Source organism: Hyla sarda, chromosome 1, assembly GCF_029499605.1.
Source record: "Hyla sarda isolate aHylSar1 chromosome 1, aHylSar1.hap1, whole genome shotgun sequence".
NCBI classification, from domain to species: domain Eukaryota; kingdom Metazoa; phylum Chordata; class Amphibia; order Anura; family Hylidae; genus Hyla; species Hyla sarda.
This window is the reverse complement of record NC_079189.1, coordinates 110,901,943-110,929,791: the sequence shown is the minus strand read 5'-3', so window position 1 is coordinate 110,929,791 and position 27,849 is coordinate 110,901,943. Positions and strand designations below refer to the sequence as shown.

The window sequence follows — 27,849 nt, the reverse complement described above, 5'->3', positions numbered from 1 at the left end:
AACAACCCGAAAATTGATTTCTGGCTTATGTTTTCTTCCTCCTCACCTTCTAAGACGCCTAATTTTGTTAATTATATTGTACGGCCTGACGAAGCGCCCATTGAAGCGATACGGACTGTGGCCGCCGTCTGAGCTCCCCCAAAACCACCTACCACCTCCTTGCAGAAGAACCCCGAGAGGAACTTCACCTGAGGATCCCATAGAATACTGATCGCGTGAGTGCTCTGTACTCTTTTCTTCTATGTTGCAATTATTTTACCTATTGCTATGACACGTGCAGCACCTACGTGAATACCGGGACCTTTCACAATTCCACTCTGGCTAGCAGCTTAATAGACCATATTGCCATTGTTTTGACAGTATATAATCCAGTGCCAATTCTCAGATCTCAGATTGTTCTTTTTTTCTTGTTTGCAATATAATTTTGTTAATTGTTTTCACATTTTGTTATGATGTGGCCTTGGTGCTAGAATAAAAAACAAAATTCAAGCTTTCCTCAACCATTCTGCATTCAATACCCCATAATAACAAAGCGAAAAAAAAATGTAAGAAATATTTTTATAATTTACTGAAAATAAAAAACTTAATAAAATAATGCATTGAAATACGTATTCATAACTCTTACTTTACTGCCATTTTCAGGTCTATCCAGAGATGACGAATTAGGTTCAAGTCAGGGCCCTGGTTGGGTCACTCAAGGATATTCACAGAATTGTCCCTAAGCCTCCTGTGTTGACTTGGCTGTGTACTTAGGGCTTTCATTAATAATATCTCAGTTCTTTGCTTCATTCAGCTTTTCATCAAACATGACCAGTCTCCCTGCACCAGCTGCTGTAAAACACCCTCACATCATGATGCTACCACCACCATGCTTCACTGTACGGATGGTAATAGGCAGGTGGGGAGCAGTGCCTGGTTTCATCCAGACATTGAGCTTAAAATTGAGGTCAAAAACTTTAACATTGGTTTTATCAGACTAGAGAATCTTGTTTCTCACAGTGTAAGAGCCATTTAGGTTCTCTTTTGCAAACACCAGACAGGCTCTTATGTGTCTTTTACAGAGGAAACATTTTTTTTTCTGGTTAGGCTGGGTTCACCACAGTTTTAGGTCCGGTTGTAAAAGTGTATACGGCGCAAAAATGAGCAGACCGGACCGAACGTTTCACTCCGGCCGGCTCATTGAAATGAATGACATACGGGAGCGCATACGAAGGCATACGGGAGCGCGGGGTTTTAGCTCCCCCCTGCCGTATGCGCTCCCATATGGGAGAAAACATAGTGTGAACCTAGCCTTACTCTGCCATAAAGCCCAGATTGGGGGAGTCCTGCAGTGATTGTTGACTTTCTCCCATCTGCACATAGTATTTTTTGAGCTCAGCTAGAATGACTATCGGGTTCTTGGTAATTTCTCTTACCTATGCCCTTCTTCTCTGATTACTTAATTTGGCATGGCAGCCAGCTTTAGGAAGAGCTCTACATGCAGTTATTTCCACCTCATGGCTTGGGTTTTTCTCTGATATGCATTGTCATCTATGAGACCTTATATAGACAGGGCTGTGTCTTCCCAAATCCTGTCCAACCACCTGAATTTACCAGAGGTGACTCTGATCAGGATGTACAAACATCTCAGAAATGATCAAGAGAAATGGGAGGCCCCAGAGTAAAATGTCAAGTGTCATAGCAAAGGGTACCACCGGAGTACCACTTTGATGGCTGGGATAAAAAATTGCAGGGCTTTATATGATAGTGATATTCCACCTTTACTTCTCATGGGGTTAGCAAAAAAATGACCCATATTGAAGAATCAGGGTTTTGCCCTTAAAGGGGTATTCCAGGCCAAAACTTTTTTTTATATATCAACTGGCTCCAGAAAGTTAAACAGATTTGTAAATTACTTCTATTAAAAAATCTTAATCCTTCCAATAGTTATTAGCTTCTGAAGTTGAGCTGTTATTTCTGTCTAAGTTCTCTCTGATGACTCACGTCTCGGGAGCTGTGCAGTTCCTATGGGGATATTCTCCCATCATGCACAGCTCCCGGGACGTGACATCATTATTGAGCACTTAGACAGAAAACTTCAGAAGCTAATAACTATTGGAAGGATTAATATTTTTTAATAGAAGTAATTTACATATCTGTTTAACTTTCCGGAGCCAGTTGATTTATATAAAAAAAGGTTTTGCCTGGAATACCCCTTTAAGTTTTTATTTTTCAATACATTTGCAAAAATTAATTGATCTAGTTTCCCAATCTCATTATAAGGTATAGAGTACAGAATGATGGTGATTTTTTTTAAAATATTTTAGTACAAGGTCAAAACATAAAATGTGAAAAAAGGGTCTGAAAACTTTTTGTATGCAATGTAAGTTAAAGGGGTTATCCACCATAAGGTGACTTTAGTACTAACAGTACTTACAGTGACCATGACAGTAATGGACATGCTTAGGAAGGATCCGTGCTTGTCTAAGGGCTAAATGGCTATGTTTAGCCCCAAGTCAGAGTTCCTTCCAACTACATGTCCCAGGATCCCTTATTTGTAAGTGTGAGTTCACTTTTCTCCCTCACACACATCAGTAACTCCATCCTTTACAGCACAGCTGAGCTATGCGTGCTGTTCATTAAGCTACAATTCCCTGCAGCCCTGTGGAGAATAATCTCCTTCCCACCCAGCAGTCGCTCCACCCATTGAAGCAGACATGCTCCCTTTTAACACCTGATTAGTGATGTGATGTCTTGAGTCCCACTGCAACCTGGGAAAACCCAGAGAACATAAATTTTGTATGCTGCTATAAATAAACATCGGGTCAAAGATCACAAAAGAATTTAGAGACCAGCTATCAAACACAAGTACACTACACTAATTTAAAAAATTTTGACAGAGCAGAGCAATGATGTGGCCCGTGCCTTGGCTGACAATCAAGTTGAGGGAGCATGATGACAGATGCAGGAGACAGGACTAGAACAGGATGGCTCCCACCACAGGGACTACTTATGGGCCAGCAGGGGACACCTTTCAAACTTCATATGTTCACCATCCCTGCGAGCAGGAACATCTCCGGGCATGGAAAGGAAGAAGATTTTACCATATATAACATGTTGCCATGCGTTATATATGGTAAAATCTGATGATAGGTTCCTTTTAATAATATTCTGAAATAACCTTGGATTGTCAAGGAGTAAATAATAATAATAATAATAATTATAATAAATAAATAAATAAATGTGCTCCTAGGGTCTGAAATTTTTCTTTCCACGATAATTCTTAAGGGGTTAACATTAGTGAGGTTGCATTGTTCTTAAAGTAATAATTACATTTGCATTTTGAGATTAGTTCTACTTTTTTGAGTAATCCCATATGGAATCACATATGGAATTACAGTCTTTATGACAAAGACTTGTAACATCCCATTGTCTTCTCTGCTGCGGTTCCATATTTTTTGTGACTTAAAGAGAAACTCTGGTCAAAGTATTATTCTACCATACTATATATTATCATATTTTGACATCACATTAAAAGTGATGCTAAACAGCCGTCCGGCTTCCCGTCTCACCATGTGGCTTCATTCATCTGCTATTCACCTGACTCTGGCCCTGGCGCGCTGCCTTGTGACCAGCCGTTTTACACAGGGGTTTGTGTGTGAAGTGGGAGTCACTTTCTCTATGTAAGTCTAAGTGGCACTCATAGAAAGTGACCCTGCTTCACACAAACCTGTGTGTAAAACGGATGGTCACAGGGCAGCACGCAAGGACCAGAGTCAGGTGAATAGTTTATCCTCACCCTATTGATGCCCCTGATATAATTATATCTTTGGCCAGAGTTACCCTTTAATGCCCCAAAATAGATTAAATAACGTCTGTAAAAGACACGTCTCTTCTAATACATGACAATATTCTGCAGATTATTGAGCTCAAATTGGAGGAGACTGGAATGACATTTTGGCTCAAAATATATAACCTCCTCTACCAATTCATTCAGCTATTCTCTAGAGAAAAAAACAGCTTGTGCAGAGTTTGACATCAATAAAGATGCCTGGTATTTCTTCTTATGAGCCCTTTATAAATGATATCTGGTAAAAAGCCAAAAGAGTATAATACACCCACTGTTAGTGGGTCAGATGTAATTTGATAGCATGCCAAGAAAATGGCTTATGAGTAGATTTAGAATGAACATTACACGCCCCCTAGTGGATTGTTCAGTTATAAGGATGACATTTCTATTGTTCACTGAACAAAAAGTTAGGAAAAGTGGAAGTAGATGTGCTGAGCTTTACAAGACTACACAACTCCTATATAATGCAACTGCCAGAAAACAGTAAAGATGGCCCTTTAGAGCTAGGGTTTGGGCTGGGTTCACACCTGTGTTGCCACAAATCTCAGACAAAATAGTAAAGCAAGTGCTCTTTTTTATAGTAAAATGTGGGCACTATGTCAGAAAACTGACAGACCCCCGTGATCAGACATCTTATCCCCTATACTTTGGATAGGGGATAAGATGTCTAGGGGCGAAGTACCCCTTTAATGGATCTGCCAGCACCATACAGTGCAGGTGTGGACCCCGCCTTATTAGGCTTTTATAAGCAATTACCCCACAGGACAGAAGTTCATACATACCATTTCTATTCAGCAGAAATGTAAGTAAATGTAAGTAAAGCTCATTTCCCATCCCATATAATGATGACAGATCACTAGGATAAGTTATCAGTGTTTTTTCAGTTTGGACCCAACCGCTAAGGCTGCTTTCACTCTATAAAAATACCTCCGTTATAAACGCCCGTTATAAAAACCCTGGAAATCGTCCGTTAAACTGCCGTTAGAAAATCCCATTATAGTCTATGGGATTTTTCTAATAGCCGTTTTAACGGCCGTTATAGTGTGAAAGGGGCCTAAGACTTTATTATTATTATTATTATTATTTATTATTAAAACTGAGTGACCACAGTACTAAATAAAGTACAGCAGTTCTATTACTTTTTCTCTTTAAGGCTAGGTTCCCATATACGGCTGGGACTTAATCGCGGCACTCGCACTCAGCCGTATAGGGGAACTGTATTTAATGCATGTCTATGACCCAACCAGAGTGAACCGCAGCCTCCGGTCGGCTGCGTTATCGGCCGTATGCGGTTTCCCGACCGCAGGCAAAAACGTGGTCGACTGCTTTTTTGCCTACCCAGCCGCATACGGGAACCGTAAGTACAAAACGTAGTGTGAACCCAGCCTAATTCTGCCACTTCATGTGTCTGTACAGGAACTGTAAATTGCGCTTTTTACTTGAATTAGACTTTGTTCTAATAACAAACATAGTACCTGTTCAAGAGGGTCTCAATGCAAAGCAAAAGCCATAGATACGCACCACTGAGGCCAGTTTGATATAGGGTTTTATGGTGTGGGTGTTGATGAAGGGCAGATGTTATTACCCTAGGGGCAGATGGCATTAACTCCTTGTGTTCGTGATGGGAGGGTGTGGATATCCTCTACACCACCCGAGGTACGGCTGCTGGTTCCTGGACTAGGTGCGGAGCAAATAATCACTCCGATGCAAAGTTATGGAACAACGGCAGCTTTACTGAGGCAGACAGGTGTTATAGTCTTTACAGCTCAGTTAGGCCCAAGGAGATGACCAGTGACTTTAGGAGACTTGCAGGCTCGCTGGAACTTGTAGTGGACTTGGACTGAATAATGCAATCCGACGCTGACTTTAGACTTGACTATGACTGACTAGACTTCTCCACTTTGGTTGCTTACCAGCTTCTGACTTTCACCTGAATGGGTTCACGGTTGGTGGAAGCGTGGCTGCGTGACTAGGCCTTGGTCTCCCTTAGGATAATAGACACTCTCAGATCTTGACTGTACTGTTCCCTCAGCTTAGACTAGGCTAGCTCCCTAGGCTAGCTCCTCCCTTGTTTATAAGGGAGCAATTTGGAGGACTCTTATAGGTCACCCACAAGTCACCTGGTAACTGACACCTTCCCTGGTTACATAGGATTTAGTAACCACATTTAAACGCACATTAACATCAGAAAGATAAATTAATAAATAACATAAGGCACTGTTCAAGGGGTACTCCGGTGGAAAACTTTTATTTATTTATTTATTTATTTTAATCAACTGGTGCCAGAAAGTTAAACAGATTTGCAAATTACTTCTATTAAAAATTATTTTCTTTTTGGAACACAAAGCTCTCTGCTGACATCACAAGCACAGTGCTCTCTGCTGACATCTCTGTCCATTTTAAGAACTGTCCAGAGTAGGAGAAAATCCCCATAGCAAACATATGCTGCTTTGGACAGTTCCTAAAATGGACAGAGATGTCAGCAGAGAGCACTGTGCTCATGAGGTCAGCAGATAGCACTGTGTTCCAAAAAGAAAAGAATTTCCTTTGTAGTATTCAGCAGTTAATAAGTACTGGAAGGATTAAGATTTTTTTAATAGAAGTAATTTACAAATCTGTTTAACTTTCTGGCACCAGTTGATTTAAAAAAAAAAAAAAAAAAAAAAAAAACAGTTTTCCACCGGAGTACCCCTTTAACCCCTTAAGGACCGAGCCCTTTTTCACCTTAAGGACCGGAGCGTTTTTTGCAATTCTGACCACTGTCACTTTAAACATTAATAACTCTGGAATGCTTTAAGTTATCATTTTGATTCCGAGATTGTTTTTTCGTGACATATTCTACTTTAACTTAGTGGTAAAATTTTATGGTAACTTGCATCCTTTCTTGGTGAAAAATCACCAAATTTGATGAAAAAAATTAAAATTTTGCATTTTTCTAACTTTGAAGCTCTCTGCTTGTAAGGAAAATGGATATTCAAAATATATTTTTTTTGGGTTCACATATACAATATGTCTACTTTATGTTTGCATCATAAACTTTATGAGTTTTTACTTTTGAAAGACACCAGAGGGCTTCAAAGTTCAGCAGCAATTTTGACATTTTTCACAAAATTTTCAAACTCGCTATTTTTCATGGACCAGTTCACGTTTGAAGTGGATTTGAAGGACCTTCATATTAGAAATGCCCCATAAAAGACCCCATTATAAAAACTAAACCCCCCAAAGTATTCAAAATGACATTCAGTAAGTGTATTAACCCTTTAGGTGTTTCACAGGAATAGCAGCAAAGTGAAGGAGAAAATTCTAAATCTTCATTTTTTACACTCGCATTTTCTTGTAGACCCAATTTTTGAATTTTTGAAAGGGGTAAAAAGGAGAAAATTTTTACTTGTATTTGAAACCCAATTTCTCTTGAGTAAGCACATACCTCATATGTCTATGTTAATTTTTCAGCGGGCGCAGTAGAGGGCTCAGAAGGGAAGGAGCGTCAAATGGTTTTTGGGGGGCATGTCACCTTTAGGAAGCCCCTATGGTGCCAGAACAGCAAAAAAACACACATGGCATACCATTTTGGAAACTAGACTCCTCAGGGAACGTAACAAGGGGTAAAGTGAACCTTAACCCCTTAAGGACACATGACGTACTGGAACGTCATGTGTCCACTCCCGATCTATAACGCGGGGCCACGGCGTGGCCCCGCGTCATAGCGGGTCGGGCCCGGCCTCTAACAACGGCCGGGACCCGTGGCTAATAGCGCGCGGCATTGATCGCTGTGCCGCGCGCTATTAACCCTTTAGACGCGGCGTTCAAAGTTGAACGCCGCGTCTAAAGTGAAACCGAAAGCATGCCGGCTAGCTCAGTGGGCTGTTCGGGATAGCCGCGGTGAAATCGCGGCATCCCGAACAGCTGACAGGACAGCGGGAGGGCCCCTACCTGCCTCCTCGCTGTCCGATCGCCGAATGACTGCTCAGTGCCTGAGATCCAGGCATGAGCAGTCATGCGGCAGAATCATCGATCACTGGTTTCTTATGAGAAACCAGTGATCAATGTAAAAGATCAGTGTGTGCAGTGTTATAGGTCCCTATGGGACCTATAACACTGCAAAAAAAAAGTGCAAAAAAAAAGTGAATAAACATCATTTAACCCCTTCCCTATTAAAAGTTTGAATCACCCCCCTTTTCCCATAAAAGAAAAAACACAGTGTAAATAAAAATAAAAATAAACATAAATGGTATCGCCGCGTGCGGAAATGTCCGAATTATAAAAATATATCGTTAATTAAACCGCACGGTCAATGGCGTGCGCGCAAAAAAATTCCAAAGTCCAAAATAGTGCATTTTTGGTCACTTTTTATATCATGAAAAAATGAATAAAAAGCGATCAATAAGTCCTATCAATGCAAAAATGGTACCGTTAAAAACTTCAGATCACGGCGCAAAAAATGAGCCCTCATACCGCCCCATACACGGAAAAATAAAAAAGTTATAGGGGTCAGAAGATGACAATTTTAAACGTATTAATTTTCCTGCATGTAGTTATGATTTTTTCCAGAAGTCCGACAAAATCAAACCTATATAAGTAGGGTATCATTTTAATCGTATGGACCTACAGAATACATATCAGGTGTCATTTTTACCGAAAAATGTACTACGTAGAAACGGAAGCCCCCAAAAGTTACAAAACAGCGTTTTTTTTTAAATTTTGTCGCACAATGATTTTTTTTCCCGCTTCACCATAGATTTTTGGGCAAAATGACTGACGTCATTACAAAGTAGAATTGGTGGCGCAAAAAATAAGCCATCATATGGATTTTTAGGTGTAAATTTGAAAGAGTTATGATTTTTTAAAGGCAAGGAGCAAAAAACGAAAATGCAAAAACGGAAAAACCTCCGGTCCTTAAGGGGTTAATACCCCACAGGTGTTTCACGACTTTAGCATATGTAAAAAAAATTATATTTTTTTACCAAAAATGCTTGGTTTCCCAAAAATTTTACATTTTTAAAAAGTGTAATAGCAGAAAATACCCCCCAAAATTTGAAACCCAATTTCTCCCGATTCAGAAAACACCCCATATAGGGGTGAACATTGCTCTGCTGGCGCACTACAGGTCTCAGAAGAGGAGTCACATTTGGCTTTTTGAAAGCAAATTTTGCTCTGGGGGCATGTCGCATTTAGGAAGCCCCTATGGTGCCAGAACAGCAAAAAAAAAACACATGGCATACCATTTTGGAAACTAGACCCCTCGGGGAACGTAACAAGGGGTAATGTGAACCTTAATACCCTACAGGTGTTTCACGACTTTTGCATATGTGAACATTTTTTATTTTTTTTTACCTAAAATGCTTGGTTTCCCAAAATTTTTACATTTTTAAAAAGGGTAATAGCAGAAAACACCCCCCAAAATTTGAAGCCCAATTTCTCCCGATTCAGAAAACACCCCATATGGGGGTGAAAAGTGCTCTGCTGGCGCACTACAGGTCTCAGAAGAGAAGGAGTCACGTTTGGCTTTTTGAAAGCAAATTTTGCTCTGGGGGCATGCCGCATTTAGGAAGCCCCTATGGTGCCAGGACAGCAAAAAAAAAAAACACATGGCATACCATTTTGGAAACTAGACCCCTCGGGGAACGTAACAAGGGGTTAAGTGAACCTTTATACCCCACAGGTGTTTTATGACTTTTGTATATGTAAAAAAAAATTTTTTTTTTTTTACCTAAAATGCTTGTTTTCCCAAAAATTTTACATTTTTCAAAAGGGTAATAGCAAAAAATACCCCACAAAATTTGAAGCCCAATTTCTCCCGAGTACGGCGATACCCCATATGTGGCCCTAAACTGTTGCCTTGAAATACGACAGGGCTCCAAAGTGAGAGTGCCATGCGCATTTGAGGCCTAAATTAGGGATTGCATAGGGGTGGACATAGGGGTATTCTACGCCAGTGATTCCCAAACAGGGGGCCTCCAGCTGTTGTAAAACTCCCAGCATGCCTGGACAGTCAGTGGCTATCTGGCAATACTGGGAGTAGTTGTTTTGCAACAGCTGGAGGCTCCGTTCTGGAAACAGTGGCGTACCAGACGTTTTTCATTTTTATTGGGGAGGGGAGGGGGGCTGTGTAGGGGTATGTGTATATGTAGTGTTTTTTTACTTTATATTTTATTTTGTGGTAGTGTAGTGTAGTGTTTTTAGGGTACAGTCGCACGGGCGGGGGTTCACAGTAGTTTCTCGCTGGCAGTTTGAGCTGCGGCAGAAAATTTGACGCAGCTCAAACTTGCAGCCGGATACTTACTGTAATCCTCCGCCCATGTGAGTGTACCCTGTACGTTCACATTGGGGGGGGGAACATCCAGCTGTTGCAAAACTACAACTCCCAGCATGGACGGTCTATCAGTGCATGCTGGGAGTTGTAGTTTTGCAACCGCTGGAGGCTCCGTTTTGGAAACAGTGACGTACCAGACGTTTTTCATTTTTATTGGGGAGGGGAGGGGGGCTGTGTAGGGGTATGTGTATATGTAGTGTTTTTTACTTTTTATTTTATTTTGTGTTAGTGTAGTGTAGTGTTTTTAGGGTACAGTCGCATGGGCGGGGGGTTCACAGTAGTTTCTCGCTGGCAGTTTGAGCTGCGACAGAAAATTTGCCGCAGCTCAAACTTGCAGCCGGATACTTACTGTAATCCTCCGCCCATGTGAGTGTACCCTGTACATTCACATTGGGGAGGGGGCAACATCCAGCTGTTGCAAAACTACAACTCCCAGCATGTACGGTCTATCAGTGCATGCTGGGAGTTGTAGTTTTGCAACAGCTGGAGACACACAGGTTGTGAAACACCGAGTTTGGTAACAAACTCAGTGTTTTGCAACCAGTGTGCCTTCAGCTGTTGCAAAAGCTACAACCCCCAGCATGTACGGACAGCGGAAGGGCATGCTGGGTCTTGTAGTTATGCAACAGCCGGAGGCATACTACATTGGCTGGGGATGCTGGGGATTGTAGTTATGCAACAGCTGGAGACACACTGGTTTACTACTTAACTCAGTGTGCCTTCAGCTGTTGCAAAACTACAACTCTCAGAAGTCACCGACAGCCAACGGGCATGCTGGGAGTTGTAGTTATGCAACCACCAGATGCACCACTACAACTCCCAGCATGCACTTTAGCTCATTGTGCAAGCTGGGAGTTGTAGTTACACAACAGCTGAAGGTACACTTTTACATAGAAAGAATGTGCCTTCAGCTGTTGCAAAACTACAAGTCCCAGCATGCCCATAAGGGCATGCTGTAAGTTGTGGTGGTCTGCCTCCTGCTGTTGCATAACTACAGCTCCCAGCATGCCCTTGTTGCATGCTGGGAGCTGTTGCTAAGCAACAGCAGGAGGCTGTCACTCACCCCCAACGATCCAGAAGCACAGGTCAGTCCCTCGTCGTCTCCGCCGCCGCCGCTGCTCCTGGGGCCCCGATCCCAACAGGGACGCTGGGGATCGGGGTCCCCAGCACCGGGGGTCGTCTTCCCGCACCCGCTCACGTCCTCCGGAAGAGGGGCGGAGCGGGTTGCGGGAGTGACACCCGCAGCAGGCGCCCCGATTGGTCGGCCGGTAATCCGGCCGACGAATCAGGGCGATCGTGAGGTGGCACCAGTGCCACCTCACCCCTGCTGGCAATGGCTGTTCGGGGCCGTCTCTGACGGCCCCGATCAGCCAGTAATTCCGGGTCATCGGGTCACTGGAGACCCGATTGACCCGGAATCTGCCGCAGATCGCTGGACTGAATTGTCCAGCGATCTGCGGCAATCGCCGACATGGGGGGACATAATGACCCCCCTGGGCGATATGCCGGGATGCCTGCTGAACGATTTCAGCAGGCATCCGGCTCCGATTCCCCTCCGGCTAGCGGTGGGGGCCGGAAATGCTCAGGGCGTATCCATACGCCCTCGGTCCTTAAGGACTTGGAAACGGGGGCGTATGGATACGCCCTATGTCCTTAAGGGGTTAAACATTTAGGGTCTGTGGAATGGAGGTGGACCCAGGGGGCACTGACATAGAGTCCACCACACAGGACAGAAAAGGGTACAGGAGGGCAACTCCTGTGCTGGGCTACCACAAACTCCCCCTCTTAACAGAAGCTGTCCTCGGCGTATAGTTCTGGAGGACGGATGAGATGAAGCGACCACTGGAGGCCACGCAATAACAGTAGTAAAGACAGTTCCTGGGGCATTGCACCAATGTCTTTCACAGGGCTGATAAATTGGGGGGCAAGAGTTCATGTGGCATTTTGAACAACGTCCATACATTCTGTGCTAACGGGGCCCATTGGCATATTCGCTACTGCTACTTTTATGTGCTACTTACGACCTTCAGGTGATCTCTCTGGCCACAAGAGAACCCTGTGCACAGTGGACAGGAAATAATAGACATTAGACATGACACATTTTATAGACTGATGTGGACTGAATATAAATTGACTATATGGCTACATTCCTAACTGAATATGAAATATGACTATTCTCTGTACACAAAATATAATAGGTACATTACTGACTATTTTGTATTTTTACTGACTTTATGTACATGAAATTATATACTGTATAAAAGCCAGCGTTGTTGTGGTATGGGCTGTGCACATATTTATCATTCCATCAGTGGCACATGGAATGAGAAATGTAGCCCTATGTGCTGTATACAGCCTTGTATAGCACACGGCTATGGTTGGGACGTTGTATACCTTGTACCCAGCCAGAAAAGTGTTTAAGTTGACATGACATGATAAAATGATACCCTACTTATATAGGTTTGATATTGTCGTACTTCTGGAAAAAATCATAACTACATGCAGGAAAATGTATTTGTTTAAAATGGGCATTTTCTGACCCCTATAACTTTTTTTATTTTTCCACGTATGGGGTGGTATGAGGGTTATTTTTTTGTGCCATGATCTGAAGTTTTTAGCGGTACCATTTTTGTATTGATCTGACTTTTTGATCGCTTTTTATTCATTTTTTCATGATATAAAAAGTGACCAAAAGTACGCTATTTTGCGCATAAGCCATTGACCATACGGTTTAATTAATGATATATTTTTTATAATTCGGACATTTCCGCACGCGGCGATACTACATATGTTTATTTTTATTTACACTGGTTTTTTTTTAAATAGGAAAAGGGGGGTGATTCATTAGGGAAGGGGTTAAATGATCTTTATTCACTTTTTTTTTGCACTTATTTTTTGCAGTGTTATAGCTCCCATAGGGGGCTATAACACTGCACACACTGATCTTTTAAATTGATCAGTGGTTTCTCATAGGAAACCATTGATCAATTATTCTGCCGCTTGACTTCTCATGCCTGGCTCTCAGGCACTGAGCAGTCATTCGGCGGTCGGACAGCATGAAGGCAGGTAGGGACACTACAGCTGTCCTGTAAGCTGTTCTGGATGCCACGATTTCGCCACGGCGATCCCGAACAGCTCCCTGAGCTAACCGGCAACGTTTTAGTTTCACTTTAGATGCGGCGATCAACTTTGGTACGTGATGGGTCCTTAAAGGGGTTATCCAGGAAAAAAAAATTTTAAATATCAACTGGCTCCAGAAAGTTAAACAGATTTGTAAATTACTTCTATTTAAAAAATCTTAATCATTTCAATAATTATCAGCTGCTGAAGTTGAGTTGTTCTTTTCTGTCTAAGTGCTCTCTGATGACACGTGTCTCGGGAACCGCCCAGTTTAGAAGCAAATCCCCATAGAAAACCTCTTCTAGCCTGGGCGGTTCCCGAGATACGTGTCATCAGAGAGCACTTAGACAGAAAAGAACAACTCAACTTCAGAAGCTCATAAGTACTGAAAGGATTAAGATTTTTTAATAGAAGTAATTTACAAATCTGGAAGTAGTTATGTGTAGCTCAACCACAAAAAATGAGCGAGGTTAACTAAAGCTCTCCCCCACTGAGAGATGGGATAAAAAAGTAAATAAAAGTAATTAGTCCTCAGCTCAATAACAAAAAAGATTAAGTGGTAGATGTCTGGTGTCAAAAAGAGCAAAAGACAACAGTAACGCTAATAGCTTATTTAATATTAAAAAAAAAATTAAAAAATGGATGCGTGTCCCGCAGGGCCCTACGGTAGCGCAATGATAAGAATCACAATATAAAATACATAAAAATGGTTAAGCAATAGACTTCAGCAATAAATTCAGCATACACTACAGAATAGAAAAGGATAGAAATTATCAATCCTCTGGAAATGGTTACTTGTAACTTGTATATGTCACGGTTAGAGCATGAATTGACACAAAAATGGTAGTGTGTCTGTGTTGTGGGAGAGATTTTGCTAAAAAGATTAATTCCACCTGTAAAAATCTAAAGAAATGTCCTGTAAATGTGAACAGTCCTGTAAATAAAATGATGAAATAGATAATGACTTGTAGCAGGTGATGTCCTGAAAAAATAAATATAGTCCTGAAACAATTATGAATGGTCATGTGCAGTTCAAATAGCAATATTAGATCGTAAATGCCGGCTGGTCCACTCCGCATTGAATAACTCTGCAATAGGAATGATACCTGGCACAATTTTGCCACTCACCGCACCGCCGTCAGGCCGAGTTGGATGAATTCAGATGCGCTCCAGCCGGGGCGGCGTAGTGTTCGCACAATGTGCGGCCGTTCTCACCGGCGAGCTACTCCTTGGCGTCTGACGTCAGGGGTCAGCTGATGGCAGGTCAGCTGACCTGATACGGAAAGCTGGTGAGCGCTGAATGGATGCAGGTAAATGATGATATGCAGATATTGCGGAATCACTTCAACAGATGTTTAGCAACAATGTTCATGAGATGGAGGGTTTCAAACCGGCTTTGGCTGATGAATGGCAAAATAGATCCGTAATGGAAATGAATATTTGAAAGTCTCTCCAATTGCGATAGTCCAATAATCGCTGTAAAACCGCAACTGTGATGTGAACTGGAGCTGAGTGTGATGTGATACAACAACAAGATAATGGTAATAATAATAGTAAATAAAAATGCAATGTAATGTAGACAGCAAGTCATGAATAGCGTAATGATGAATAAATAAAAATAAATATAGAAATGGGAATATGAATAAAAATGTAAATAAAATTGTAAATAAATGAGAATGAATATAGTAGGATAAAATGAAAAATGAAAAAAATAAAAATATACATAAATGGAATGAAAATATAAATAAAAAATAAATAGAAGTAGAGAACGAGATAGTTAATGACACAGGAGACAAACCAGGGAATGATGCATATAGCCAGTTAATGACTGACAAAATGGTGGTCAGGGTAGTCTACTAAAAATTGCAACCCCCCGAGGAAACCAAAAAGTTCTGGATTGGAATTAAGACCCTTGGGTTCTAGGCTCTCAAATTCAAATATTTTCTGAACCTCAGCTCTAGACATACGGGTTAGATACCTCCCTCCCCTCCAATCTGTGGATATGACCTGAATGCCAACAAAAAGAAGTCCAGAAGGGTCCTTATTATGAACTTGGGCAAAATGGCTCGATAAGGGATGTTCTTTATCTGTTACAATGTAAATGTAATAAACAATACATTGGCAGAACTAAGAGACCCCTTAGAGTTAGGATCTCTGAACACGTGTACAATATTAAAAAGGGCTGCATGAAACATCCCTTATCGAGCCATTTCGCCCAAATTCATAATAAGGACCCTTCTGGACTTCTCTTTGTATCACGGGAGATAAGGAAATGATGGCTGCACAACAGGTTACAGCTGCTGCGCATGACCTCACGCTTCATCAGACTATACCCATGCTGTATACAGGACAGTAACAGTATGCTGGTAATATGTATGGTGATGGTAGTTCCTCCTTATATACTGGTGTTATTTGGTAACTGTATGACCTATTTAACCTCTTCAGGACGCAGGGCATATGAATACACCCTGTAACTTGAGTCCTTAAGGACATATGGCGTACAGGTACGCCCGTGGGAATTCCGGTCCCCGCCACTACATTCAGCAGGCATCCAGGCACATCGCCGAGAGGGGTCCCCCCATGTCGGCTATCGCCACAAATCGCCGGTCAATTCAGACCGTCGATCTGCGGCAATTCTTGGTCATACGGGTCTCCGGTAACCCGGAAAATAAGGGGGATCGAGGGACCTCTCCTATCCCTGCTATTGGTCGGTCAGAAGCGGCCGACCAATAGCAGATCGGGGGCGGGGGGGTTAAAGTTCAGTTCCCCCGTTCTGCCCACCCACGGTAGACAGGGTAGAACGGGGGGACTGTATTGTGACCGGCGGTGGCAGAGATCCCTTACCAGCGATGAAGTGTGGCCCTGGGCAAAAATGAAAAATGGGGCCCCCAGATTGCGTGACCAAAGATCACTATGTTGCGCCCCCTGAATTGTGCTGCATCCCGGCTAATGCGAGTAAATGAGACTGCGCTGCAAACCCCAAATGGCTGTGACTACAACATGAGAAACGTAATAATTCCATCCAGGATGAATTTGTGGCTGTGGTAATTTGGGGGTTGTAATGTGACCCCATGTAGTGCAGATCAGCTCAGCTCCCCCCTTTGCAAGAGCGAAGTGCATGGACACCTGTGGAGCCACAGCAACTTGTAAGGGCACACGTAGAGAAATCCAGCACAAAACGGCATCATAAAATGGATGGTCACAGGAAACCACAGGGTCACAGAAAGCCATGCATTTTATGATGCTGTTTTAAGGGTTTAATAAACCACCTAAAGAGCAAGAACTGATTTCTGCTGGATTTCTCTATGTGACCACATTTACTTTCATTAGCTGAGATTCAGCACGATTCAAGGAGAACAACATGGTGATCTTTGACTGTGCGACCCATTTTTGCCATGTATCCCTAACCTTATATTGTAACCTTGTTCTTTATACAGTAATAGTCACCCCACACAGATAAACAGTGATCTCAATGCTGCCTATTAGTAATAGCGTCCACATATACCGTAAGGCTAAGTTCACAGACAGAATGTCCACATGGAGAATCTCTGTGCAGATATTCCGCAAACTGCAGGACACCGACATAATATGTCGGCACTAGGACTGCACAGGAATGTGCCGTCTCATAGACAACTGTGCATTCTGTGCGGACACAGAAAATGGAATTTCCGTGCCCAAAACATCTGTGGATCCGCCGGTGACCCGACCCATTTTGTGCCTCCAGCTGTTGCCACCCCCCTTCCCCTGCCTCACCCGCCCCTGGCCTGCTGAAAATGTTCGGAATGCTGGGGCAGTGGACTACCCCTTTAAGTACGCAGCATAGTTCCCCCCCATATTAAGTTGGCAGCACAGTTCCCCCCCACATTAGGTTGGCAGTATAGTTCCCCCACATTAGTTTGGCAGTATAGTTCCCCCACATTAGGTTGGCAGTATAGTTCCTCTACATTAGGTTGGCAGTATAGTTCCCCCACATTAGGTTGGCAGTATAGTTCCTCTACATTAGGCTGGCAGTATAGTTCCCCCACATTAGGTTGGCAGTATAGTTCCACCACATTAGTTTGGCAGTATAGTTCCCCCACATTAGGTTGGCAGTATAGTTCCCCCACATTAGGTTGGCAGTATAGTTCCTCTACATTAGGTTGGCAGTATATTTCCACCACATTAGGTTGGCAGTATAGTTCCCCCACATTAGTTTGGCAGTATAGTTCCCCACATTAGGTTGGCAGTATAGTTCCCCCACATTAGGTTGGCAGTATAGTTCACCCACATTAGGTTGGCAGTATAGTTCCCCCACATTAGGCTGGCAGCATAGTTCCCCAACATTAGGTTGGCAGTATAGTTCCTCCACATTAGGTTGGGAGTATAGTTCCCCCACATTAGGTTGGCAGTATAGTTCCCCCACATTAGGTTGGCAGTATAGTTCCTCTACATTAGGTTGGCAGTATATTTCCCCCACATTAGGTTGGCAGTATAGTTCCCGCACATTAGGTTGGCAGTATAGTTCCCCCACATTAGGTTGGCAGTATAGTTCCTCTACATTAGGTTGGCAGTATATTTCCCCCACATTAGGTTGGCAGTATAGTTCCCCCACATTAGTTTGGCAGTATAGTTCCCCCACATTAGCTTGGCAGTATAGTTCCCCCACATTAGGTTGGCAGTATAGTTCCTCTACATTAGGTTGGCAGTATATTTCCCCAACATTAGTTTGGCAATATAGTTCCCCAACATTAGTTTGGCAGTATAGTTCCCCCACATTAGTTTGGCAGTATAGTTCCCCCACATTTGTTTTGCAGTATAGTTCCCCCCACATTAGCTTGGCAGTATATTCCCCCACATTAAGTTGGCAGTATAGTTCCCCCACATTAAGTTGGCAGTATAGTTCCTCCACATCAGGTTGGCAGTATAGTTCCCCCACATTAGGTTGGCAGTATAGTTCCCCCACCTTAGGTTGGCAGTATAGTTCCCTTTCATTAGGTTGGCAGTATGTTCCCCCACATTAGGTTGGCAGTATGTTCCTCCACATTAGGTTGGCAGTATAGTCCCCCACATTAGGTTGGCAGTTTAGTCCCCCCACATTAGGTTGGCAGAATAGTTTCCCCACATTAGGTTGGCAGTATAGTCCCCCACATCAGGTTGGCAGAATAGTTCCCCCACATTAGGTTGGCAGTATGTTCCGCCACATTATGCTGGCAGTATGTTCCCCCACATTAGGCTGGCAGTATGTTCCCCCACATTAGGCTGGCAGTATGTTCCCCCACATTAAGCTGGCAGTATAGTTCCCCCACATTAGGCTGACAGTATGTTCCCCCACATTAGGCTGGCAGTATATTCCCCCACATTAGGCTGGCAGTATGTTCCCCCACATTAGGCTGGCAGTATATTCCCCCACATACATACAGCCTACAACCATATACAGTGAATGGCTGGAGGCTGTATGTCTATGTCTATTGTCCTGCTTCAGTGCTCCGACCACCGCTCCTCCTGGCTTATAGGCCATAGCAGTAGGTCCCAGGACTGGAGGAGCAGTGGTCGGAGCACGGAAGATGACATGCCGCTGGTAACTTACCATGCTGGCTAGCGGGCGTCCTCCTGCTCGATGCTCCGCGCCTCCGTTCCTATGGGCGCACGCACGGGATGTCAGTGATCTCCCGGCAGCCCCTGCGTTTTTAAAGTTAATGCAGGTGCCGCAGAGAGTTAATGAGGGCAACCTTGTGTCCCGAAAATATCTTTCGGGACATAGGGATGTCCTTAATAGTTTGGCAGTATAGTTCCCCCACATTTGTTTTGCAGTATAGTTCCCCCCTACATTAGCTTGGCAGTATATTCCCCCACATTAAGTTGACAGTATAGTTCCCCCACATTAAATTGGCAGTATAGTTCCCCCACATTAAGTTTGCAGTATAGTTCCCCCACATTAGGTTGGCAGTATAGTTCCCCCACCTTAGGTTGGCAGTATAGTTCCCTTTCATTAGGTTGGCAGTATGTTCCCCCACATTAGGTTGGCAGTATGTTCCTCCACATTAGGTTGGCAGTATAGTCCCCCACATTAGGTTGGCAGAATAGTTCCCCCACATTAGGTTGGCAGTATGTTCCGCCACATTATGCTGGCAGTATGTTCCCCCACATTAGGCTGGCAGTATGTTCCCCCACATTAGGCTGGCAGTATGTTCCCCCACATTAGGCTGGCAGTATGTTCCCCCACATTAGGCTGGCAGTATAGTTCCCCCACATTAGGTTGGCAGTATGTTCCCCCACATTAGGCTGGCAGTATGTTCCCCCACATTAGGCTGACAGTATGTTCCCCCACATTAGGCTGGCAGTATATTCCCCACAGACATACAGCCTACAACCATATACAGTGAATGGCTGGAGGCTGTATGTCTATGTATTGCCCTGCTTCAGTGCTCCGACCACCGCTCCTCCTGGCTTATAGGCCATAGCAGTAGGTCCCAGGACTGGAGGAGCAGTGGTCGGAGCACTGAAGATGACATGCCGCTGGTAACTTACCATGCTGGCTAGCGGGCGTCCTCCTGCTCGAAGCTCCGTGCCTCCGTTCCTATGGGCGCACACACGGAACGCAGCCCCTGCGTTTTTAAAGTTAATGCAGGTGCCGCAGAGAGTTAATGGGGGCAACCTTGTGTCCCGAAAACATCTTTCGGGACATAGGGTTGTCCTTAATAGTGATGGGGGAAATTAATCTGGGGGGGGGGTGCAATTGCCCTGTTGTGGACCCCCCCCCCCTGGATCTGCCACTGATACTTTCACTACCAATACTGCCAGGGCCATCTTTAATTTTGACCCTGGGCAAGCTATTTTTTTGGGGTTCAGGACTTGCAGGTTTGCTGGCCAATGAGCTTAGTTCAGTCCCTTTAATATATAAAGGGCTGTAGTCTGCAAATTCTCTCTCTTATCTCCCGGATCCAAAGCAAGCACAATCAGCATATCTTCAATCTCAATTCATCTAGGCCAAAGCCTAAAGAACCAGCAGCCACTAAAACCGTGAGTTATAAAGCTCAAACCTACAAATACTGTGTGACTACTATTCTACTCAAATCTTATACAGTGGTCCCTCAACATACGATGGTAATTCGTTCCAAACGACCCATCGTTTGTCGAATCCATCGTATGTTGAGGGATCCGTGCAATGTAAAGTATAGGAAGCTGTACTCACCTGTCCCCGCCGCTCCGGACCAGGTCCACACCGCTCCCGATGCTGTCCGAGGGGCTCCCGATGCTGTCCCGCTGCTCCGGTGTCTTTTTTGCGATCCTCTGGCTTCTTCCGCATCTTCTGCAGGGTCGAGGCCTTGCTTTCTGGTGACGTTATCACACTGCTGCGCCGGCGCGGCGTGCGTAGTGACATAGTAACGACGACGGAAAGTGAGGCCTGGACCCTGGAGAAGATGCGGAAGACGTTGGAGGATTGCGAAGTGGACCCGGAGCAGCGGGAATAGGTAAGCGAATCTGCCCGGGATGCTTAAACTGCTATCCAACAGCAGCTTAAGCATTTTGCACTGTCGGATAGCAGTTAATGCGATGGCCCCGACATATAAAAGCATCGTATGTCGATGCTGACATCGACATGCGATGGCCTCTGAGAGGCCATCGTATGTCGATTTTATCATATGTCGGGGCCATCGCATGTCGGGGGGTTACTGTAATTAGTAGCACAGTGGCCTGCATAAAGCTCATTATTATCAGTCCCAGCAAAGCCTGTGAGGAACCTCCATTACGGTTACCTCAAGAGAAACTGTATAATTGTAAAGACTGTTGCATAAAAGATCAAGTAAAAGTTTCCAGTTATCTCATAAAATCTGCTGTGGACATTCCATTTATTATCCCTGCCGTTTGTGGGCCGGTTGGCAGCAGGATCTTAAATACTAAGTAAACCGCACCCTGGCGTCACGACAAGTAAGAGTTAAAGGGGTATTCCAGGCAAAAGCTTTTTTTATATATATATATCAACTGGCTCCAGAAAGTTAAACAGATTTGTAAATTTCTTCTATTAAAAAATCTTAATCCTTCCAATAGTGATTAGCTTCTGAAGTTTTCTGTCTAACTGCTCATTGATGATGTCACATCCCGGGAGCTGTGCATGATGGGAAAATATCCCCATGGGAACTGCACAGCTCCCGGGACGTGAGTCATCAGAGAGCAGTTAGACAGAAAACAACAACTCAACTTCAGAAGCTAATAACTATTGGAAGGATTAAGATGTGTTTAATTGAAGTAATTTACAAATCTGTTAAACTTTCCGGAGCCAGTTTTGGCCTGGAATACCCCTTTAATACCACCAGACCCTTCATTCACCATTGCAACACCCCAGACACTCTTTTGGCATTATGAACAGGATACGGGTGTGTGCTTTTAATAACTTTGCTACCCTAACCACCCGCAACGGAAAACGGGTGTTTACTGCAAGAGCCATAGTCCTCCCCCTGTTCAGAACTGTGCATACAAAACTGTCTGGGATTATTGCAAGTTGCGCACGAAATTGCGCCCCGAAGTGTACAGGACTTTATTGCTGAAATTGTGCTTAACCGGGGCGCATGAAAAAGTAAGGGGGGAGGCAAAGAATTCTGTGTGTTTGCTGTCATACCTGAAGGGGTTAAAGCTCTTGCCGGGCCTTCCCGCGCACGCCATAAGCTGCAGCTCCTCCCCGCTGATCCTCCGCAGTCATGCCTCCAGGGTCGGCCAGAAGGAACGAAAAGTTCCCCCTGCGTTGCCGAGTGGAAAGATTTCTTGCCCAGACCAAATGGGAAGTCCTCCGGGCGCAGCAAAATTCAAAAGCTCCAGGCAGCTGCGCTCGCATCGCTACAGTGCACCTTCACAGCAGAGACTCCGCAGATATCGGGACAAAGCTCCAGACAGCATAGCGGGCAGCAGAAACTGCAGAAGCAGGCCGCACGGATTGCCGTAGTACTCCGCGGTCCATCTTAAAGGGCCAGCGTACCCTAATTGCTCAGCAGCGACAATGCACTTAAGCTTCAAGACAGGGTACTCAAGCTTCAAGTCAGCACACTCCAGCTGCAAGTCAGCGCACTCAAGCTTCTCTTAAAGGGCCAGAGCACCCGATCAAGTCTACGAGATGTCAGCACCTACAGCACCACCACCTAACCAACAGGATGGAGGTGCTCCTGCAACCCCGCCACAGTCTGCAAGGAGAGTGTTGCCTGCTTCACCTCCAGTTCAACGTTACAACCTGGGAGCTCATCTAGCTGCACCTATCTTCCTGGGGAATCCCATGCTCCCTACCTATAATGGGGATCCTTTCACCCTGCGAGACTTTAAGAAGAAGATACAGAGTCGTTTTGTTTTTTATTCTTTTCCCCCTAACCAGCAGGTGCAGTTACTCATGGGACAAACTACAGGGATCTGCACTGGAAGAGGTCTGCACTTGGCCAGCCGCTGACAAGGCCACAGTGGAGCAGATTTTTGAGGGACTATACCAAGTGTTTAAGTCCCACTCCCTATCCAAGGTACGTCTATGACTGTACGAAAGATGTCAGAAACCAGGTGAGACCCTTCGGGCCTATGCTGAAGCGTTGCAAAATGCGTTAGAGACTGTACAGAGGTTAGATGGCATTACGCCCGAACAGGGTAACAAGGTGCTCATGGACAGATTTATAGACGGGGCACAAAATAAATGGGACAAGGCCCAACTTAGAATGCTGGCGGCGCAGAACCCTGACATATCTTTCCCTGCCTTTAAGAGATTGGCCATGAAAGTCATTGAGTCATGGCCGGAGGCAGAAGAAGTTAGTGCCCCTTCCACTGAAACATTATGAGCCTCTGCCAGGCCAGTACAGCCATTATCACCTGCTCCTGTACCATTACCTGCCCCTACAAGCCCTGCGGCCTCGGACTTACAGAGTGTACGACAGGACATTGATCAGTTAATTAAGGCCGTTAAAGAACTAACGAGCAGGTCTAGTCCACCCAGTCAAGAGACACTTCCACCCAGAAAACCTGCTCCCCATCCTGCCAATCCACCTCATTATCCCCCTGTTAGGCTACCAGGGACTCAGAGACCTTTCTGCAATCATTGCAATAAAGCTGGGCATTGGAAAAGTCAGCGTTGGGCTTTAAACAGGAATCCCCTGAGGTCGAGGACTGCCCCTCAGGAGCATCATCACTAGGTCCAGATGTACCCTGCACCAAATCAGGACTTTCCATGTACATTGCCCCATGCCCTTATGTGAAGGTTATTGTGGAGGGGGCACAGTTAGAAGCCCTCATTGACACGGGTTCCCAGGTATCCACTATTCCTAAAGAGGTTTTAATTGTTATGTGAACCAGATGATGTGGACTTTCAAGTGATGGCAGGGAATGGGAAACCAGTACCCAGGCATGGGTACTTTGAGACCACCATACAAGTGGGAGAGTATGTCCTCCGAGGACAAGGTGTCATTATCACAAATGTCATTGATAAAGGGGCAGCAGAGTTCATCCTAGGAATGAACATTATGAGGCATTGTTTTGAGGAGATTGTAGGGTCCTTGCATGCACTGTAGGGTCCTCACATGTCACCCTCAGGCCGGCGAGCTGTGCAACCCCATCTGAAGATGCTGCAAGCCGAACAGAAATTCGTCAACCGCCAAGAGGAGATCTGCCGAGTGAGCATTCAAGACTTACAGTCTGTGATCCTCCAACCACAGACGGATATGATCATCTGGTGCCGTGCCCGCCCAGGGGTGAAGAGCCATAATTATCAGGCCTTACTGGAACCAATACAGCTGGAAGACTACCCATTGGTCCGTGCAGCGAGGAGCCTAGTTACTGGTCTAACAGAAGGGTCCCGGTCCGAGTAGTCAACTTGTCGGATGTCGCCACCAGGCTCCCGAAGTATACTCCTGTCACTCAGCTATACCATCTTGGGCCCAAGGATGCACTGACTAAGCTGCAAGTAGCCCGACAGCGGACCGCACAGACTACTCATGGAGCTGACAACAGCTATCCAGAACCATAGTGGACCCAGCTGCAGATAGGGGATGAGAATACCCCCAGAGATCAGGTTGGTGGAGTCATCCAAGTGGCCAAACAATATCAGGAGGCCTTCAGCAAGCACCCCACCGATTTTGGCCGGACCAAGATGATCCAACATCAGATCCTTACGGGTGATAGTCCTCCTATCAAGGAACGGCATTGTCTAGTGGCCCCTGGTATGTACAGTGAAGAAAATGCTAACTAAGATGAAGGAGACTGACATCATCCGGGAGAGCCAAAGTCCTTGGGCCGCTCCCTTGGTCCTCGTCAAGAAAAAAGATGGGACCATCCGCTTCCGCTTCTGCGCTTATTCAGCTTACCGGAAGCTGAATAACGTCACCCACAAAGATGCCTACCCTCTACTTCGGATTGAAGAATCCCTGACTGCCCTGGTATCAGCTGCCTATTTCTCTACACTAGACTTGACCAGTGGATACTGGCAAGTGCCCATGGCAGAAGAAAATCGTGAGAAGATGGCGTTTGTGACCTCGATGGGGCTTTTGGAATTCAAAAGTATGCCCTTTGGGCTATGCAACGCCCCTGCCACCTTTCAACGCTTAATGGAGCGGTTCCTAGGACATCTCAACTTTCAAAGTGTGTTACTATATTTGGATGATGTAATTGTCTATTCCAAGACTTATCAAGAGCATCTGGACCACTTGAAGGTGTTTCAAGTCCTGATCCAACATGGACTGAAGATCAAACCCTCCAAGTGTCATTTATTGAAGCCACGAGTCCATTACCTCGGTCATGTGGTCAGCGCAGAAGGCGTCCAGCCTGATCCAGAAAAAGTGAGTGTCGTTAAGCACTGGCCTACCCCACGCACAGTAATATCAGAAGCTTCCTGGGATTCGCTGGCTACTACCGGCGCTTCATCCCTCACTTCGCCCAAATTGCTGGACACCTTACAGCTCTCAGGGTACTGCGAAGGAGAACTATAATGGAAGACTCCCGATCCAGTGGGGTGAAGAACAGGAAGCGGCGTTCCGGGATTTGAAGTACCTGTTCACTGAGCCGTCTATCCTGGCGTATCCTGATTATGGCCAGCCCTTCAGGTTGTACACAGATGCCTTCTTCGAAGGCTTGGGAGCCGTTCTATCCCAGGTGCAAGACGGTAAAGAAAGGGTGATAGCCTATGCCAGCAGACATCTGCGAGGGGCAGAGAAGAACGACTCCAACTACAGTTCCTTCAAGCTGGAGCTCCTCGCCTTGGTCTGGGCAGTGACCAAAAAGTTTAAGGACTATCTAGTAGCCACCCCTTTCACCATGTACACCGACAACAACCCGTTGGCACCTCTGAATACAGCAAAATTGGGAGTCATTGAGCAGCGTTAGGCCTCGAGACTGGCCAACTACGACTTTAACATTAAGTACCAAAGCGGCAAGTCTAATGTGAACGCTGATGTGCTATCCCGTATGGCCCCTGGCGAAGAACCACCTGTTGAGGAAGTGGGAAGACGTGGAGATGCCCCCATTCTATCAGAGGTTTGTAAGTCAGAATGTCCTGACTACACAGGAAGATGATGAACCTGGATCTACAAAGGTTCCCGAGGACCTCTATACATGGAAGACTCTACAGGACAAGGTCGAATCATGGGGGATCTGTTGGACTACCTACTCCTGAAAAAGGTACCAACCCGTCTACGCCGGTCTCAATGTGACTATGAATTGAAGAGGTTGTGGCGGCAAAGAAACCGACTGTTTATCCACAAAGGACTGCTGTACAGGAACTCGCTGGATCCAGTCACTGGTGAATGACTCCATCAGATCCTGATTCCTAGAAGAGATGCTACAATGGTCCTAAATGTCTATGATGATCAGTCGGGACACTTTGGAATCCACAAAACTGAAGCCATCATCAGACAGAGGTTCTATTGGATAGGGATGCGAGGAGACATTAAAAAGTGGTGTAGTGAATTCACTGCCTGCAACGTCACCAAGAATCTCCGCAAGGATGCGAGAGCACCCCTTCACCCCATCCAAACTGAAAGGCCCAACCAGCTGGTCACCTTGGATCATGTGAAGTTTTCCTCCACTCGGCCCGGATACACCTACGCCCTGACCATGGTAGACCACTACTCCAAGTGGGTAGTGGTAGTGCCTGTCAAGGACCTCATGGCAAAGACTGCTGCACAGATGTTCTATTCCAACTGGGTCCAGCCCCTGGGATGTCCGGAGATGGTCCTTACGGACCGGGGAAAAGCTTTTGAAGCCCAACTGTTTCAGGAGTTGTGCCAGTTCCACGACTGCAAGAAGCTCCAGACTACAGCCTACCATCTCCAGGGGAATGCATTTTGTGAACGCATCAACCAGGTCTTCATACACATACTGCGAGCAGCGTCAGTATCCAAGCATGAAGAGTGGCCCCGGCTATTGCCTGAACTGTTGGAGATATACAAAAATACCATTCACTGCTCCACAGGTAACACTCCCTTCTTCTTGATGATGGGATGGCATGGGCAACTTCCCAAGGACCGAGCCTTTGGGTAACAAGCACTCTTCAACAACTCTCCACAAGCCTCACAAGACTGGGTCTCTGAACATCAAAGGAGAATTCAGGAAGCTAAGGAGATTGTTGGGAAGAAAATGGGCGAGGCTCAAGAACGTCAGCAGAGAGACTACAACCGCCACGCATCTGCTAAATCGCAGGTGGTTCACGCAGGTGGTTCATCGGAACAGAATCAAATTGTGCCTCAGAGAGGACCTGCCAGAGAATCCTCCTCCTTCTCCTGCTCCCACAGCTGCAGAGAAGGAATCCATCCGTCGATTGACATTCTGATGTTCTCATCTAACCAGCCCGCAGTGTTCTGTGCAGTGCCCTATCCAGTTCCAGCACAGCCGTCTCTGGTTTCCTCACCTGCTGCAAGCCTGTTTCCCGTGGCAACTTCTGTAAGTAGAGATTTGATCTCACCGATCCCCATGGATCCTCTCAGTCCAGGACCAACTGAAACGCCTGACTCCAGCCCTCAAGCTGGTCCCTCTGGGACTGAAGAAACAAGAGTTCCGGCAGAAGAAGACATTACTGAAACCCAAGAGGTGGTGTTGCGTCGGTCTCAAAGCTTGACGTAAGGAAACATACCAATCAGGTATCAAGACTACATTCATAAAACTCATTGTACACATAGTACAGTACATAAACATCATTAGTGTACATTCATAAAGTCCAGTACACATAACTCCGAAAATATATCTCCAAACAAACAAAGAAAATGAGTCTTAGGGACTGTAACATGTTCTAAATCAGTCTGTACCACTGTTATGCACTAATGTCATTAGTCACTAATATGTTCTTTTGTCTTTACGTGTTCAGGATGCTCTTCCTGGCCAGAAGGTTTTCCTATAGCTAACTAAAAATACATGTATCCAGTAAGGTAACAGTATGCTAAATTGTTATCTAGGTCTAAAGAGTTCTAGGGGTAAGTGTGTAGTACTGATAGACCCTAGTAGCTAAGGCATTGGGCAGAAAGCCTCAGGCAACCCAATCCGCAACCAGTGTATAACATGAGAAGATAATGGCCCTTATTTACTAAGAGTGTTGTGTAGGTTTCTTTTCACTTCAATAAGGTTTCCCTACATTTTCCACTTTGCCTACATTTTGCTTTTT

At 45.0% G+C, this 27,849-nt stretch overlaps 1 protein-coding gene and 1 long non-coding RNA gene across 6 annotated transcripts in view; one reads left to right on the top strand and one right to left on the bottom strand.

The window, feature by feature from the left end:
* Nucleotides 1-27,849, bottom strand: part of LOC130357578 (cytochrome P450 3A12-like) — a 131,577-nt gene that overhangs the window by 81,001 nt on the left and 22,727 nt on the right. The gene's annotated exons all lie outside the window — the stretch shown is intronic.
* Nucleotides 60-3,071, top strand: LOC130357660 (uncharacterized). Its single transcript, XR_008889214.1, has 3 exons — nucleotides 60-215; nucleotides 643-898; nucleotides 2,885-3,071. It is a non-coding gene; the product is annotated as an uncharacterized LOC130357660 (long non-coding RNA).